The sequence below is a fragment of the Coregonus clupeaformis genome, chromosome 18, assembly GCF_020615455.1.
Source record: "Coregonus clupeaformis isolate EN_2021a chromosome 18, ASM2061545v1, whole genome shotgun sequence".
NCBI lineage: Eukaryota > Metazoa > Chordata > Actinopteri > Salmoniformes > Salmonidae > Coregonus > Coregonus clupeaformis.
This window is the reverse complement of record NC_059209.1, coordinates 12,835,767-12,851,388: the sequence shown is the minus strand read 5'-3', so window position 1 is coordinate 12,851,388 and position 15,622 is coordinate 12,835,767. Positions and strand designations below refer to the sequence as shown.

Below are 15,622 nucleotides of genomic sequence, written 5' to 3'. Positions count from 1 at the left end.
TCTTTTCTGACGTGTTGGCTGATTTCTTTTGATTTTCCCATGATGTCAAGCAAAGAGGCAATGAGTTCGAAGGTAGTCCTTGAAATACATCCACAGGTACACCTCCAATTGACTCAAATTATGTCAATTAGCCTATCAGAAGCTTCTAAAGCAGGGGTGTCAAACTCATTTTAGCTCAGGGGCCACATGGAGGAAAATCTATTCCCAAGTGGGCCGGACCGGAAAAATCATGGTGTATATATAACTTAAAAACAACAACTTCAGATTGTTTTCTTTGTTTTAATACGATCAACATACAACATAAAGCTGGAGCCTGAGGACAGTGTGTCCAAAATAGTACAAGCACAACATCACTATTAATCATAAAACACGTCAAGTTTATTTGAAAATTCTAAAGAAAAAAGAACACACAAACACACAATGCCTCAGTGATTAACAGAACTGTTTCACAGATCACAGAACTATATCAGGGTGTCATTTCTCAGGCAGAAATGTAGATAAAAATAATGAAATCCTGTTCCCCAAACAAGTGCAAGAACCACAGAGTCAAGAATAGGTTAAATATACAAATAAAATAAAATCAATTAAAAACAATAGCACATCAACATAAAAACATATAAACATAAAGCTGGAGCCTGAGGACAGTGTCCAAAAGCACAACATCACTATTAATCATAAAACACCTCAAGTTATTTGAAAGTTCTGAGGACAAAGAACACACAAACACACAATGCCTCAGTGATTCACAGAAGTATATCACAGATCACAGAACTATATCAGGGTGTCATTTCTCAGGCAGAAATGTAGATAAAAATAATGAAATCCTGTTCCCCAAACAAGTGCAAGAACCACAGAGTCAACAATAGGTTAAATATACAAATAAAATAAAATCAATTAAAAACAATAGCACATCAACATAAAAACATATAAACATAAATCTGAAAGCGTTGCTCAAACTCCCGTAACAGTCCCGTTATTTTATCTTTGAACCGCTTCATGTCTGCCACATGTTGGGTCGCGCACACATTTTTCAGACAGGGGAAGTGAGCTGCATCACCACCGGCAAGTTGCGTCTCCCACAATGACAGCTTCAACTTGAAAGAACGTATGCTGTCATAATACTCCGTGACAACTCTGTTGCGCCCTTGCAGCTGTTTGTTCAAGTTATTCAGGTGCTCTGTAACATCCACCATAAATGCAAGGTCCTGCATCCATTCTGCGGAATGAAATTCTAACACTGGTTTGCCCTTTTCTTCCATGAACTGTTCAATTTCTTCTCGTAAATCAAAGAAACGCCTCAGCACAGCACCTTGGCTTAACCATCTTACCTCAGTGTGGTATGGCAGGCCATAGATGTGGTCTTTCTCTCTGAGAAGGCTGTCAAACTGACGGTGATTCAGGCTTCTGGATCGGATGAAATTAACAGTTTGGATGACCACCACCATGACGTTATCCATCTTTAATGACTTGCAACACAAAGCCTCCTGGTGCAAAATACAGTGAAAAGTCAAAAAATCACGTCCTCCATTTGCAGATTGCACTTTCTCTCTGAACTTTGTCACAACGCCTGCTTTTTTCCCGATCATTGAGGGCGCACCATCTGTAGCCAGGCTGACAGCGCGGGACCAGTCCACTCCGACCCTGTCCAGCGCACCGACGAGTGCGGTAGAAATATCAGCTGCTGTCGTTGTATCTGTCATCGGCACCAACTCCACGAACTCCTCGGTGACGGTCAATGTGTCATCAACTCCGCGGATGAAAATGGCCAGTTGTGCAACATCTGTAATGTCCGTGCTTTCATCAATTGCAACTGAAAACGCAATAAATGACTTTACTTTTTGCTTCAACTGGCTGTCCAAATCCACTGAAAGATCGGAAATCCTGTCTGCAACTGTGTTTCTTGTCAGGCTGATATTTGCAAAAGCCTGCCGCTTTTCAGGGCACACAATCTCCGCTGCCTTCATCATGCATGTTTTTACAAATTCACCGTCACTAAATGGTTTTGAAGCCACTGCGATTTCATTAGCAATGAGGTAGCTAGCTTTCACTGCAGCGTCACTGATGTCTCGGCTGTGAGTAAACACAGACTGCTGTTTCTTCAGACCCGCCAACAGTTCATTCACCTTCTCTCATCTCCGCTGTCCTTGAAAGTTGTCATATTTGTCGGCATGAAGACTCACATAGTGGCGACGAAGGTTATATTCTTTCAGCACTGCAACATGCTCTGAACACACCAAACATACAGCTTTCACATTCAATTCCGTGATTAAATAGGATGACCATTTTTCTTGGAACACTCTGCACTCTGCGTCCACTTTTCTCTTTTTTGACAGACATATTGGGGCAATGAGGGTGCCAAAGCACATAATGTTAAAAGTAGAAGCCGTAATAAATATCGCGGGCAAAACAAAGTAGCTCATTGGCTGCACGTGCTTGACCTACTTGCTCTGCCCCGGTATAAACAGTTTGCTTGCTTAACACAATTGCTATTGCGCCATCCAGTGGACGCAATTGGAACAGCAGTTTATTTTATTGAAAAATTGCAGCGCATTTTTATACTTTACAAAAAAAAGTGTTTTATTTTATTTTATTTTTCAAAATTATCTCGCGGGCTGGATTAAACCCGTTTGCGGGCCTGATCCGGCCCGCGGGCCGTACGTTTGACACCCCTGTTCTAAAGCCATGATATCATTTTCTGGAATTGATGACCCACTGGAATTATGATACAGTGAATTATAAGTGAAATAATCTATCTGTAAACAATTGTTGGAAAACGTACTTGTGTCATGCACAAAGTCGATGTCCTAACCGACTTGCCGAAATTTGTGGAGTGGTTGAAAGAAACGAGTTTCAATGACGCCAACCTAAGTGTATGTAAACTTCTGACTTGTATATAACTGTATATAAATAAGATTGAACACAATCATGTGCCAATACTTGCATCTATTTCACCAGATGTATGTCCTTGAACCACTTACTTTAAAATCGCAAACAGACAAAGTTATGAAGATAATTTAGTTGCTACTGGCAGCAAGTTTTGGCGTAACAATCCTGTGTAGAGAAGAAGAGAGAGAACCTTATGTGGTCATTGCACTCCGCGGGAAAGATGTTCCAGTCTCCTCCTTCCCTTCAGGCTGATAAAAACTATCAGAGCTATTTTTATGATCGCGGCACTTTCCAGTGTTTGTTCTTCCTTCGGATAGTGGATACAGTTTTGTTAGCAAGGGAAAACATGACTCGTTCAGAACTTAACTGCACTAATCGCTATTCCAAGGAGGATCATGATCTTCGTTTTATTTGTTAAGTCTCATCTAATTAAATTATGATCCTCACGTTCATATTTTCGTGTCAACTAGGGCTAGGCTTATGCTAGTAGAGTGTTAGCTAACAGATAGCCTAGCTTCCAATGCTAGCTATAGTATGAATGTTCCAATTGTATGTTCAATAATGAGCGACATGAGAAGCATCATACAGTACTTTTGCTTTTTTGCTAGTAGCAAGTATGTTTATGAGTCATGAATACAGATTTGTCACAGAGGTCTGTCATTAGCTAGAGCTAGCTAATATCAACTCTGACATGCACCTGCCTGTTGTGGCCAATGCGGCGGCAGCATATACAGTGGGGAAAAAAAGTATTTAGTCAGCCACCAATTGTGCAAGTTCTCCCACTCAAAAAGATGAGAGAGGCCTGTAATTTTCATCATAGGTACATGTCAACTATGACAGACAAAATGAGACAAAAAAATCCAGAAAATCACATTGTAGGATTTTTAATGAATTTATTTGCAAATTATGGTGGAAAATAAGTATATGGTCAATAACAAAAGTTTCTCGATACTTTGTTATATACCCTTTGTTGGCAATGACACAGGTCAAACGTTTTCTGTAAGTCTTCACAAGGTTTTCACACACTGTTGCTGGTATTTTGGCCCATTCCTCCATGCAGATCTCCTCTAGAGCAGTGATGTTTTGGGGCTGTCGCTGGGCAACACAGACTTTCAACTCCCTCCAAAGATTTTCTATGGGATTGAGATCTGGAGACTGGCTAGGCCACTCCAGGACCTTGAAATGCTTCTTACGAAGCCACTCCTTCGTTGCCCGGGTGGTGTGCATCTTCAATGCCCTTGCTGATGGAAGGAGGTTTTCACTCAAAATCTCACGATACATGGCCCCATTCATTCTTTCCTTTACACGGATCAGTCGTCCTGGTCCCTTTGCAGAAAAACTGCCCCAAAGCATGATGTTTCCACCCCCATGCTTCACAGTAGGTATGGTGTTCTTTGGATGCAACTCAGCATTCTTTGTCCTCCAAACACGTTTTACCAAAAGGTTCTATTTTGGTTTCATCTGACCATATGACATTCTCCCAATCCTCTTCTGGATCATCCAAATGCACTCTAGCAAACTTCAGACGGGCCTGGTCATGTACTGGCTTAAGCAGGGGGACACGTCTGGCACTGCAGGATTTGAGTCCCTGGCGGCGTAGTGTGTTACTGATGGTAGGCTTTGTTACTTTGGTCCCAGCTCTCTGCAGGTCATTCACTAGGTCCCCCCGTGTGGTTCTGGGATTTTTGCTCACCGTTCTTGTGATCATTTTGACCCCACGGGGTGAAATCTTGCGTGGAGCCCCAGATCGAGGGAGATTATCAGTGGTCTTGTATGTCTTCCATTTCCTAATAATTGCTCCCACAGTTGATGTTTTCACACCAAGCTGCTTACCTATTGCAGAGTCAGTCTTCCCAGCCTGGTGCAGGTCTACAATTTTGTTTCTGGTGTCCTTTGACAGCTCTTTGGTCTTGGCCATAGTGGAGTTTGGAGTGTGACTGTTTGAGGTTGTGGACAGGTGTCTTTTATACTGATAACAAGTTCAAACAGGTGCCATTAATACAGGTAACGAGTGGAGGACAGAGGAGCCTCTTAAAGAAGAAGTTAAGGGTCTGTGAGAGCCAGAAATCTTGCTTGTTTGTAGGTGACCAAATACTTATTTTCCACCATAATTTGCAAATAAATTCATTAAAAATCCTACAATGTGATTTTCTGGATTTCTTTTTCTAAATTTGTCTGTCATAGTTGACGTGTACCTATGATGAAAATTACAGGCCTCTCATCTTTTTAAGTGGGAGAACTTGCACAATTGGTGGCTGACTAAATAATTTTTTTCCCCACTGTATAGACCGGGTGGCAGGCAAGACTAACGTTAGGACGAATGAAATTGATCTTGTCTGTATGCTATAAGGCAGGTTCATGTATTTACTTTTCACGTTCCCATTTTATGAACCAACTTAATTTCTATTCTACATTTATGTGATAAATGTTGGCTCCTGTGAATTCGGAAGACACATTTCAGTTGAATGCATTCAGTTGTACAACTGTATCTCCCTTTCCTGTAACTAGCTAGCTAGCTGACATCAAGTTGACACTTGTCAGACATCGACACTTAGCTACACTAGCCTTCTTTTGCCCCAGAAATTGCTACTTAATCATGGCACTAACTTAGTATTCCACGAAATGGGCATTCTATCTGACACAAACAGGATCATCTTGACAATTAGCTAACGTAGCTAGCTAATATATTTTGATTAATTATGAAAATTAATTCGCGTTCATAGAGCTCTGGTTGCTATTACGTTAAGATGGCACAATCAGCCATGTTATAACTTGTGAATGCATGTGAGTGAATGTGAATGCCTCAGCATTGATGAAAAAAGCTTTTGCCTATTCAACATGCATCATTGTTTTGTACAGTGTGTAGGCTGTGTCATGCATGATGTAATTTCATGTGTAGCTATGTGAAAAGAAAACTCATAATCCAAATCAGGGGTGAAAGTAAGGAGGTAGGCAAAATAAATAGTTAGGGTACGCCGCACCGTTAAAACATGAGCCTATCACAATAACTCAAACAAAATGTCAAGAAAACTGTAGGGACCATTTCCCCCCCATATTTTCTTCTTCATTGGCGTTAGTGTCATATCCCATTTGTGTTCACATGAAACTTAACTGAGGTCCTCCTGTCTCCTGACGCCCGAAGCAACCCTGCGGCCGCTGCTGCACCTTCGCCTCCAATAAATAATGCCTCACACTCCGCTCGCGGTTAGTATTGGGCCAGTAACCGAGCCGACAAGGTGAAAATCCGTCGATGTACCCTTAACCCTAATTTGCTCCAGGGGCGCTGTACTACTACCCACTGGGTACAGATGTTAATTCAACGTCTATTCGACGTTGGTTCTACGTCATTTCATTGAAACAACGTTGATTCAACCAGTGTGTGCTCAGTGGGTATGGCTGACCCTGTCAAACAACACATTTCACTGCACCTATCCGGTGTATGTGACAATGACATTTAAAAAAAGTTAAAGTACAAATAGGGATGGACTTTTCTAATTCCTTCATTAGCTTTAATGTGACAGCTAACGTTGTTAATTTACATGCCATTTATCCAATTTCACTTGTGTGTTCCAGGTCACTTGACGCCGGAGCTCCAAAGAGACTGCTGCTGCTGATTCCTAGCTGTGGAATTTGCACTACATGATATTGATATCTGATGTTTGCAGTGAAAATTCTAGCATTTCTTGAGTGTGACCGCTTTGCAGTCTAGACCCCTCAAACTTAACTCTGGAACTCGAAGCCAGATCCACTGCATTTTTTCTTTGTTCCCCTCTAATCAGGGACACCATATTCTGTTCGCCTATCAGCAGGACCCTGATCCTTTTCAGGTAAAAACTGTAGTTGTGTCTTTTTAGTGCACATTCTCCACTGAAAGTTTTTTCACATGTAGTGCAAGTACGCCGATGTTGGGTTAAGCTCTGAACAAGCAGTCCTTCACGATGGTGGCTTGGTCCTGCTCTGCCCCATCCACCTCCATGCTGTCACTAGGGGCCTGGCTACTGAGCTTCTCACAGATCTTATCCAGGAAGTAACATGTCCTGTGTGTCCATCAGGAGGGCCCACAGCCTTCTCTTCCATCACCTTGGGCAGCTGTGGGTGACACTGTACCATTTCACGCCCTTTCTGAAATGAGATGAAATAAAAACAAGTAAATAATAGGTCATACAAAGGACCAATTACTTCCGGTTGTAAGTTGCTTTGAATGAAAGTGTCCCCCTATGGCAAATTCCCATGGGATTCTCATTGGATATCATGGGGTACCCATGGGAGATCATTATACCATGATGAAGACAGCTTGTCTGTCAAAATGTTGGTTATTAAATGATTGCATCTGAGCTCCTCGAGTGTGAGGCTCTCTTTTTCTTTTTCAAGTGTTCTATTCTGCTAGCCAGCACCTCGCCTAAACAGGTGTGTTTCTTTCGCCTCCAGATGTACCAGGAACCCCCATAAACTGTCAGAGCACCAATGGGATATATGGGATATATATATATATATATACATTGAGTGTACAAAACATTAGGAACACCTTACTAATATTGAGTTGCACCCCTTCTACAAGGTGAAAGCATTCCACAGGGATGCTGGCCCATGTTGACTCAGCAGCGTTGCAGTTCTTGACACACTCAAACCGGTGCGCCTGGCACCTACTACCATACCCCGTTCAAAGGCGTTTAAATATTTTGTCTTGCCCATTCACCCTCTGAATGGCACACATACACAATCCATGTCTCAAGGCTAAAAATCCTTCTTTAACCCGTCTCATCCCCTTCATCTACACTGATTGAAATGGATTTAACAGGTGACATCAATAAGGGATCATAGCTATCAACTGATCAGTCTATGTCATGGAAAGAGCAGGTGTTCCTAACGTTTTGTACACAGTGTATATACTAGCAGAAACCGTCCTGTTGACAGGCTAAATAGGCTGAATTAGGCTACTTCAAATTAATTGCAAAGGTCTTCAGTTGTCAGGTTCATGTGAGTAAAATGCCTGATATGAAGGCTTGTGTTATTTAGTCACTGGAATAAGTCTAAAACATGTTATAAGCACAAATATCATGCTCGTGGTTCTATCCGTGCTAGCCTGTGCTTTTATCTGTCAGCAGATAGAATAAAACGCACATAAAGCTTGCTTCTCTTAACCCATATATACAGTATATACATTATGTTACATGTGATGTCGGTGAGTGGCCAAGGGTGGAAACAAAAAGTCCTTCAAATGTGTTTTAATTTGAAATAAGGGGCACTTAATTTGCAAACTGGACCCTCTTCTCTTACATGTGATGTCAGTGGGTCATACGCTTGGACAAGGCCCGGGCATCGTTCACCTTAGGTTATAGACTATGTAATTAGCTGTTGGCCCAAAATAATTGACATACAATAAAAAGCTTCAAGACAAAGTATGTTAAAAAAGGGTTTAACATTTATTTGCTAAATAAAACTCTGGCCATTTGTAAAAATGTACAATTCAATCAAATGGATCAAACTGCGGTCATTTGTATAGATTTCTCATACTGTTCACACTTCTAATCAGTTTCCATGTTATTTGGTTGATCACAGCAGTACTTGTTTCTAAAACAAGGCTCATTTACAAAAATACAGTCCGTTTAACATTTGATGCTTTAAGTGCAACTACTTGGTTGCTTACATCATCAACAATGAAAATGTGCCGAGAGGAGGCGTTTGCAGATCTGAAAGCCTTCCTTGTAATTTTAAACATCTTTAATAAGCAGTCGAAATTATCATCCAGTAGCACAAAGCTGTCAACAAGTCCATATGTTCCATTCTCAAAAGCTACACAGTAGGAAACTCTTTTAGAAATTATATTGTATGTTTGTGTAATGACTATGTAACAATTAACATTTGCTGTGGAATAAAACATCAGTTGGTCTGGGACAACATTGACACTAACAACCACTAGAGCTTGTGGAATAGATAAGGTTAGTCTATGACACTTTGATGTCCCAATTAAGGTGACTAAATCATTGCATTTTAAAGAATTTTTAACGTAAAGAAGCCCTAAACAGATTCTTTAAAAAAAAAACTGACAGGGTGTCCCTCTTTGAGATGTTGTTTTTCAAAAAGCGGTAGTTGTCGGAAGATGACAAATGTCTTAGCAATTTGCTGAGGTACACACTGAGTTTAGTAATGTGTGGTTCCCAGTTTCAAACGAAGTTTGATGTGCCCCACAGGGGAGCCCAGTTCTCCACAGACTGTAATATGAAGCAGTTGATGAATATTAAAGGTAATGTGATTAATGGCATATAAACCTGGGACTTCTGTAACAAAGGTTGTCAACACTTCATTTGCTCTCAACAGGTCATTTGGACTTATTGATTCTAGAAGCCAATAGCTTCAACAAGAAGCAGAAAGTGCCTTAGATAGATAATTGGAAGAATACCATTAACACAAATGAGTGAGTAAAACAAAAGCCAGCTTCTCCATTCAGAAGCGTTCTAAAGTGCTCTTTCAGATAATGACCTTGGAGTTCTGGTTATATTCTTTGGAAGCATAACACTATTCAAGCATTTGTCAACGTCACCAAGTTTTCTACCAATGTAACATGGGGAAATATTATGTACAGAGTTTGTCACATACTTAGTAACACCTAAGAGGACACAATGCATAAAATCAACCGGAAAACCTTTGACAATGTCAAATGAGTTGATAAGCAAGAGGGGATGCATCTTTAACACCATTTCTTATATTGTTGTATCTTACTGCATATTCTGCATCCCTTAAGAAATGTTCTTGACTTCACTTGGGGTACTCTTGTGAATCATAAACCCTTACAAAACTATTCCCCTTGGGCACCACGCACAACCAAATTTACCATTAAACTGTTTCACATTCTGCAAAATACTGCAAGCTATTGTGTCGCATGAACATTCCAAATTAAAAACGTATGTTCTCTTAAAACTTTGTGTGGTCTTACAATACCAGGATAAACCTTTCTCTTGAAGTAATCTACACTCAGCCACAAATGGTTTTAGAAAAAAAGGACATAACAGGCTTTGATGGTCCGAACCATAACCCTGTCAGAACTAGGAGCATGTCAGATCTTAACGGGCAACTCATTGTGATGCATCTTGGATGATTTGAATAGTGATGCATCATCAGAATTCCATGTCAATTAAATATTGTTTACATCAGATAATGCTTCGATAGTTTTGAATTGTTTAGCATCATAAATGTCTTCAATGTTTTCCTCTGATTTCTTCTGTCTATTGCAACGATATGTGATAAGATCCGACAGATTGCTATTCTCAAACATGTCACGAAGTTGTTGCTTCATCGGAATTACAATGAACAAATGTCCGTTTTTGGAGTGTGTCCGACCTTGTCTCTGTAAGGCAAGAACTGCACGTAGCATTACAGTTAGGACCTATGTATGTAGATCATTCAAGGCAAACAAAATGAAACTCCACTATACCCGTACATACTTTGAAAAAATGTCTGAACGGGTACTTTGTGGTAGGCAGGTTAGAGTTTGGCATCAATGCACAGAGCAAAGTAAGCAGCCCTTGCAGAGCAAGCCATGACAATTTGAATCGTACAACAAAACACATGAGAACAATAGCACCACCAACAGTAAGGCTTGATCCGGCAAAGAGTGGCCTTCCATATGCCTCTTGCTCTCATTCGTCTGAGGGGTCTTAATCAGTGTCCGTATCTTCAAATGTTGCCTGAAATCAAAATATGCCAAGTATAGTGTAAGATTAAGTGCAAATAAGCACTTACATTCTCTTATCTAAATAATATAGAAAACTTACTCTCCACTGTATAAGCTAGCACATTGTTAAGTATGTGAAAGGGTAGCCTCACTAGCCATCCGTTTAATCATTTTCAAGCAATTTTGTAGTTTTAGTAAATCCATGAGAAGATATTCACAAGGTCAGACGGAGCAACAATTCAACCTACCCGACCATCATCATCCATGTCTTCATCATGGTCCAAGTCTAGTCCGGTATTCCCGAGGTTCCCCTGAAACAAATGAGGACAGATTGTGCCAGCAAACTTAAGGCTTTGAGGACTGTGTCTTTTGAGGGAAAGTCAAGTGTGTCTAGTTAATGTTATCAGGCCCTGATGATTAGCTGGGCCTACCTGGTACTCACGTTCTATTCCTTCATCATGGTCCAAGTTCAGTTGGGCATTTATAAGGTTCCCCTAAAACAAATGAGAGGAGACAGTCCGCACACTTATCATTGTCTTTGAGGATGAATTATAGACCCCTTTCCAGTACACAACACACTGACGTCACGCACTGATGCGTGCGACTCGACCGCAGTAAGAAAGCCGTATCGCTGCAGAATGCTGTGGTAGCCATGCTGGTTAAGTGTGCCTTGAATTCTAAATAAATCACAGACAATGTCACCCCCACACCTCCTCCTCCATGCTTCACGGTGGGAACTACACATGCGGAGATCATCCGTTCACCTACACTGCATCTCACAAAGACAGCGTTTGGAACCAAAAATCTCAAATTTGGACTCCAGACCAAAGGACAGATTTCCACCGGTCTAATGTCCATTGCTCGTGTTTCTTGGCCCAAGCAAGTCTCTTCTTATTATTGGTGTCCTTTAATAGTGGTTTCTTTGCAGCAATTCGACCATGAATACCTGATTCACGCAGACTCCTCTGAACAGTTGATGTTGAGATGTGTCTGTTACTTGAACTCAGTGAAGCATTTATTTGGGCTGCAATCTGACATGCAGTTAACTCTCATGAACTTATCCTCTGCAGCAGAGGTAACTCTGGGTCTTCCTTTCCTGTGGCGGTCCTCATGAGAGCCAGTTTCATCATAGTGCTTGATGGTTTTTGCGACTGCATTTGAAGAAAGTTTTTGAAAATTTCCAGATTGAATGACCTTCATGTCTTAAAGTAATGATGGACTGTTGTTTCTCTTTGCTTATTTAAGCTGTTCTTGCCATAATATGGACTGTATTTTACCAAATAGGGCTATCTTCTGTATACCACCCCTACTTTGTCAAAACACAACTGATTGGCTCAAACGGATTAAGAAAATAAATTCCACAAATTAACTTTTAACAGGGCACACCTGTTAATTGAAACGTATTCCAGGTGAATACCTCATGAAGCTGGTTGAGAGAATGCCAAGTGTGCAAGGCTGTCTTCAAGGCAAAGGGTGGCTACTTTGAAGAATCTCAAATCTAAAATATATTTTGATTTGTTTAACACTTTTTTTGGTTACTACATTATTCCATATGTGTTATTTCATAGTTTTGATGTCTTCACTATTATTCTACAATGTAGAAAATAGTAAAAATAAAGAAAAACCCTGGAATGAGTAGGTGTGTCCAAACTTTTGACTGGTAGTGTATATACACTACCATTCAAAAGTTTGGGGTCACTTAGAAATGTCCTTGTTTTCCATGAAAACATACATGAAATTAGTTTGAATAAGAAATATAGCAAAATGAATAGGAAATGTAGTCATTGAAAAGGTTAGAAAAAATGTTTTTTAATAGAAATAATAATTGTGTCCTTCAAACTTTGCTTTCGTCAAAGAATCATTCCATTTGCAGCAATTACAGCCTTGCAGACCATTGACATTCTAGTTATCAATTTGTTGAGGTAATCTGAAGAGATTTCACCCCATGCTTCCTGAAGCACCTCCCACAAGTTGGATTGGCTTCATGGGCACTTCTTACGTACCATACGGTCAAGCTGCTCCCACAACAGCTCAATAGGGTTAAGATCCGGTGACTGTGCTGGCCACTCCATTATAGACAGAATACCAGCTGACTGCTTCTTCCCTAAATAGTACTTGCATAACTTGGAGCTGTGCTTTGGGTCATTGTCCTGTTGTAGGAGGAAATTGGCTCCAATCAAGCGGTATGGCATGACATTGCAAAATGGAGTGATAGCCTTCCTTCTTCAAGATGCCTTTTATCCTGTACAAATCTCCTAATTTACCACCACCAAAGCACCCCCAGACCATCACATTGCCTCCACCATGCTTGACAGATGGCATCAAGCACTCCTCCAGCATCTTCTCATTTGGTCTGCATCTCACAAATGTTCTTCTTTGTGATCCGAACACCTCAAACTTCGATTTGTCTATCCATAACAGTTTTTTTTCCAATCTTCCTTTGTCCAGTGTCTGTGTTCTTTTGCCCATCTTAATCTTTTCTTTTTATTGGCCAGTCTGAGATATGGCTTTTTCTTTGCAACTCTGCCTAGAAGGTCAGCATCCCGGAGTCACCTCTTCACTGTTGACGTTGAGACTGGTGTTTTGCAGGTACTATTTAATGAAGCTGCCAGTTGAGGACCTGTGAGGAGTCTGTTTCTCAAACTAGACACGAATGTATTTGTCCTCTTGCTCAGTTGTGCACCGGGGCCTCCCATTCCTCGTTCTATTCTGGTTAGAGCCAGTTTGCGCTGTTCTGTGAAGGGAGTAGTACACAGCGTTGTACGAGATCATCAGTTTCTTGCCAATTTCTCGCATGGAATAGCCTTCATTTCTCAGAACAAGAATAGACTGACAAGTTACAGAAGAAAGTTATTTGTTTCTGGCCATTTTTAGCCTGTAATCGAACCCACAATTGCTGATGCTCCAGATACTCAACTAGTCTCAAGAAGGCCAGTTTTATTGCTTCTTTAAATCAGCACAACAGTTTTCAGCTTTGCTAACATAATTGCAAAAGGGTTTTCTAATGATCAATTAGCCTTTTAAAATGATAAACTTGGATTAGCAAACACAACGTGCCATTGGAACACAGGACTGATGGTTGCTGATAATGGGCCTCTGTACGCCTACAGTGGGGAGAACAAGTATTTGATACACTGCCGATTTTGCAGGTTTCCCTACTTACAAAGCATGTAGAGGTCTGTAATTTTTATCATAGGTACACTTCAACTGTGAGAGACGGAATCTAAAACAAAAATGCAGAAAATCACATTGTATGATTTTTAAGTAATTAATTTTCATTTTATTGCATGACATAAGTATTTGATCACCTACCAACCAGTAAGAATTCCGGCTCTCACAGACCTGTTAGTTTTTCTTTAAGAAGCCCTCCTGTTCTCCACTCATTACCTGTATTAACTGCACCTGTTTGAACTCGTTACCTGTATAAAAGACACCTGTCCACACACTCAATCAAACAGACTCCAACCTCTCCTCAATGGCCAAGACCAGAGAGCTGTGTAAGGACATCAGGGATAAAATTGTAGACCTGCACAAGGCTGGGATGGGCTACAGGACAATAGGCAAGCAGCTTGGTGAGAAGGCAACAACTGTTGGCGCAATTATTAGAAAAAGGAAGAAGTTCAAGATGACGGTCAATTACCCTTGGTCTGGGGCTCCATGCAAGATCTCACCTTGTGGGGCATCAATGATCATGAGGAAGGTGAGGGATCAGCCCAGAACTACACGGCAGGACCTGGTCAATGACCTGATGAGAGCTGGGACCACAGTCTCAAAGAAACCCATTAGTAACACACTACGCCGTCATGGATTAAAATCCTGCAGCGCACGCAAGGTCCCCCTGCTCAAGCCAGCGCATGTCAAGGCCCGTCTGAAGTTTGCCAATGACCATCTGGATGATCCAGAGGAGGAATGGGAGAAGGTCATGTGGTCTGATGAGACAGAAATATAGCTTTTTGGTCTAAACTCCACTCGCCGTGTTTGGAGGAAGAAGAAGGATGAGTACAACCCCAAGAACACCATCCCAACCATGAAGCATGGAGGTGGAAACATCATTCTTTGGGGATGCTTTTCTGCAAAGGGGACAGGACGACTGCACCGTATTGAGGGGAGGATGGATGGGGCCATGTATCGTGAGATCTTGGCCCCATCCTTCCCTCAGTAAGAGCATTGAAGATGGGTCGTGGCTGGGTCTTCCAGCATGACAACGACCCAAAACACACAGCCAGGGCAACTAAGGAGTGGCTCTGTAAGAAGCATCTCAAGGTCCTGGAGTGGCCTAGCCAGTCTCCAGACCTGAACCCAATAGAAAATCTTTGGAGGGAGCTGAAAGTCCGTATTTCCCAGCGACAGCCCCGAAACCTGAAGGATCTGGAGAAGGTCTGAATGGAGGAGTGGGCCAAAATCCCTGCTGCAGTGTGTGCAAACCTGGTCAAGACCTACAGGAAACATATGATCTCTGTAATTGCAAACAAAGGTTTCTGTACCAAATATTAATTTCTGCTTTTCTGATGTATCAAATACTTATGTCATGCAATAAAATGCAAATTAATTACTTAAAAATCATATAATGTGATTTTCTGGATTTTTGTTTTAGATTCCGTCTCTCACAGTTAAAGTGTACCTATGATAAAAATTACAGACCTCTACATGCTTTGTAAGTAGGAAAACCTGCCAAATCGGCAGTGTATCAAATACTTGTTCTCCCCACTGTATGTATTCCATTAAATAAATCAGCCGTTTCCAGCTACAATAGTCATTTACAACATTAACAATGTCTACACTGTATTTCTGATCAATTTTATGTTCTTTTAATGGACAAAAAAATTGCTTTTCTTTCGAAAACAAGGACATTTCTAAGTGACCCCAAACTTTTGAACGGTAGTATATATATATATATATATATATATATATATATATATATATATATATATATATATATACACACAGTTGAAGTTGGAAGTTTACATACACATTAGTCAAATACATTTAAACTCAATTTTTCACAATTCCTGACATTTAATCCTAGTAAAGATTACCTGTCTTAGGTCAGTTAGGATCACCACT

The 15,622-nt window shown here is 40.8% G+C and overlaps 1 long non-coding RNA gene across 2 annotated transcripts; it reads right to left on the bottom strand.

The window, feature by feature from the left end:
• Positions 1–8,290: 8,290 nt before the first annotated feature.
• Positions 8,291–11,196, bottom strand: LOC121587241. 2 transcript variants are annotated; one of them, XR_006004022.1, is made up of 3 exons: positions 10,990–11,196; positions 10,807–10,869; positions 8,291–10,571 (listed from the first exon to the last, which is right to left on the bottom strand). It is a non-coding gene; the product is annotated as an uncharacterized LOC121587241 (long non-coding RNA). The 2 variants fall into 2 exon arrangements; XR_006004021.1 differs by having other exon boundaries at positions 10,807–11,196.
• Positions 11,197–15,622: the final 4,426 nt, after the last annotated feature.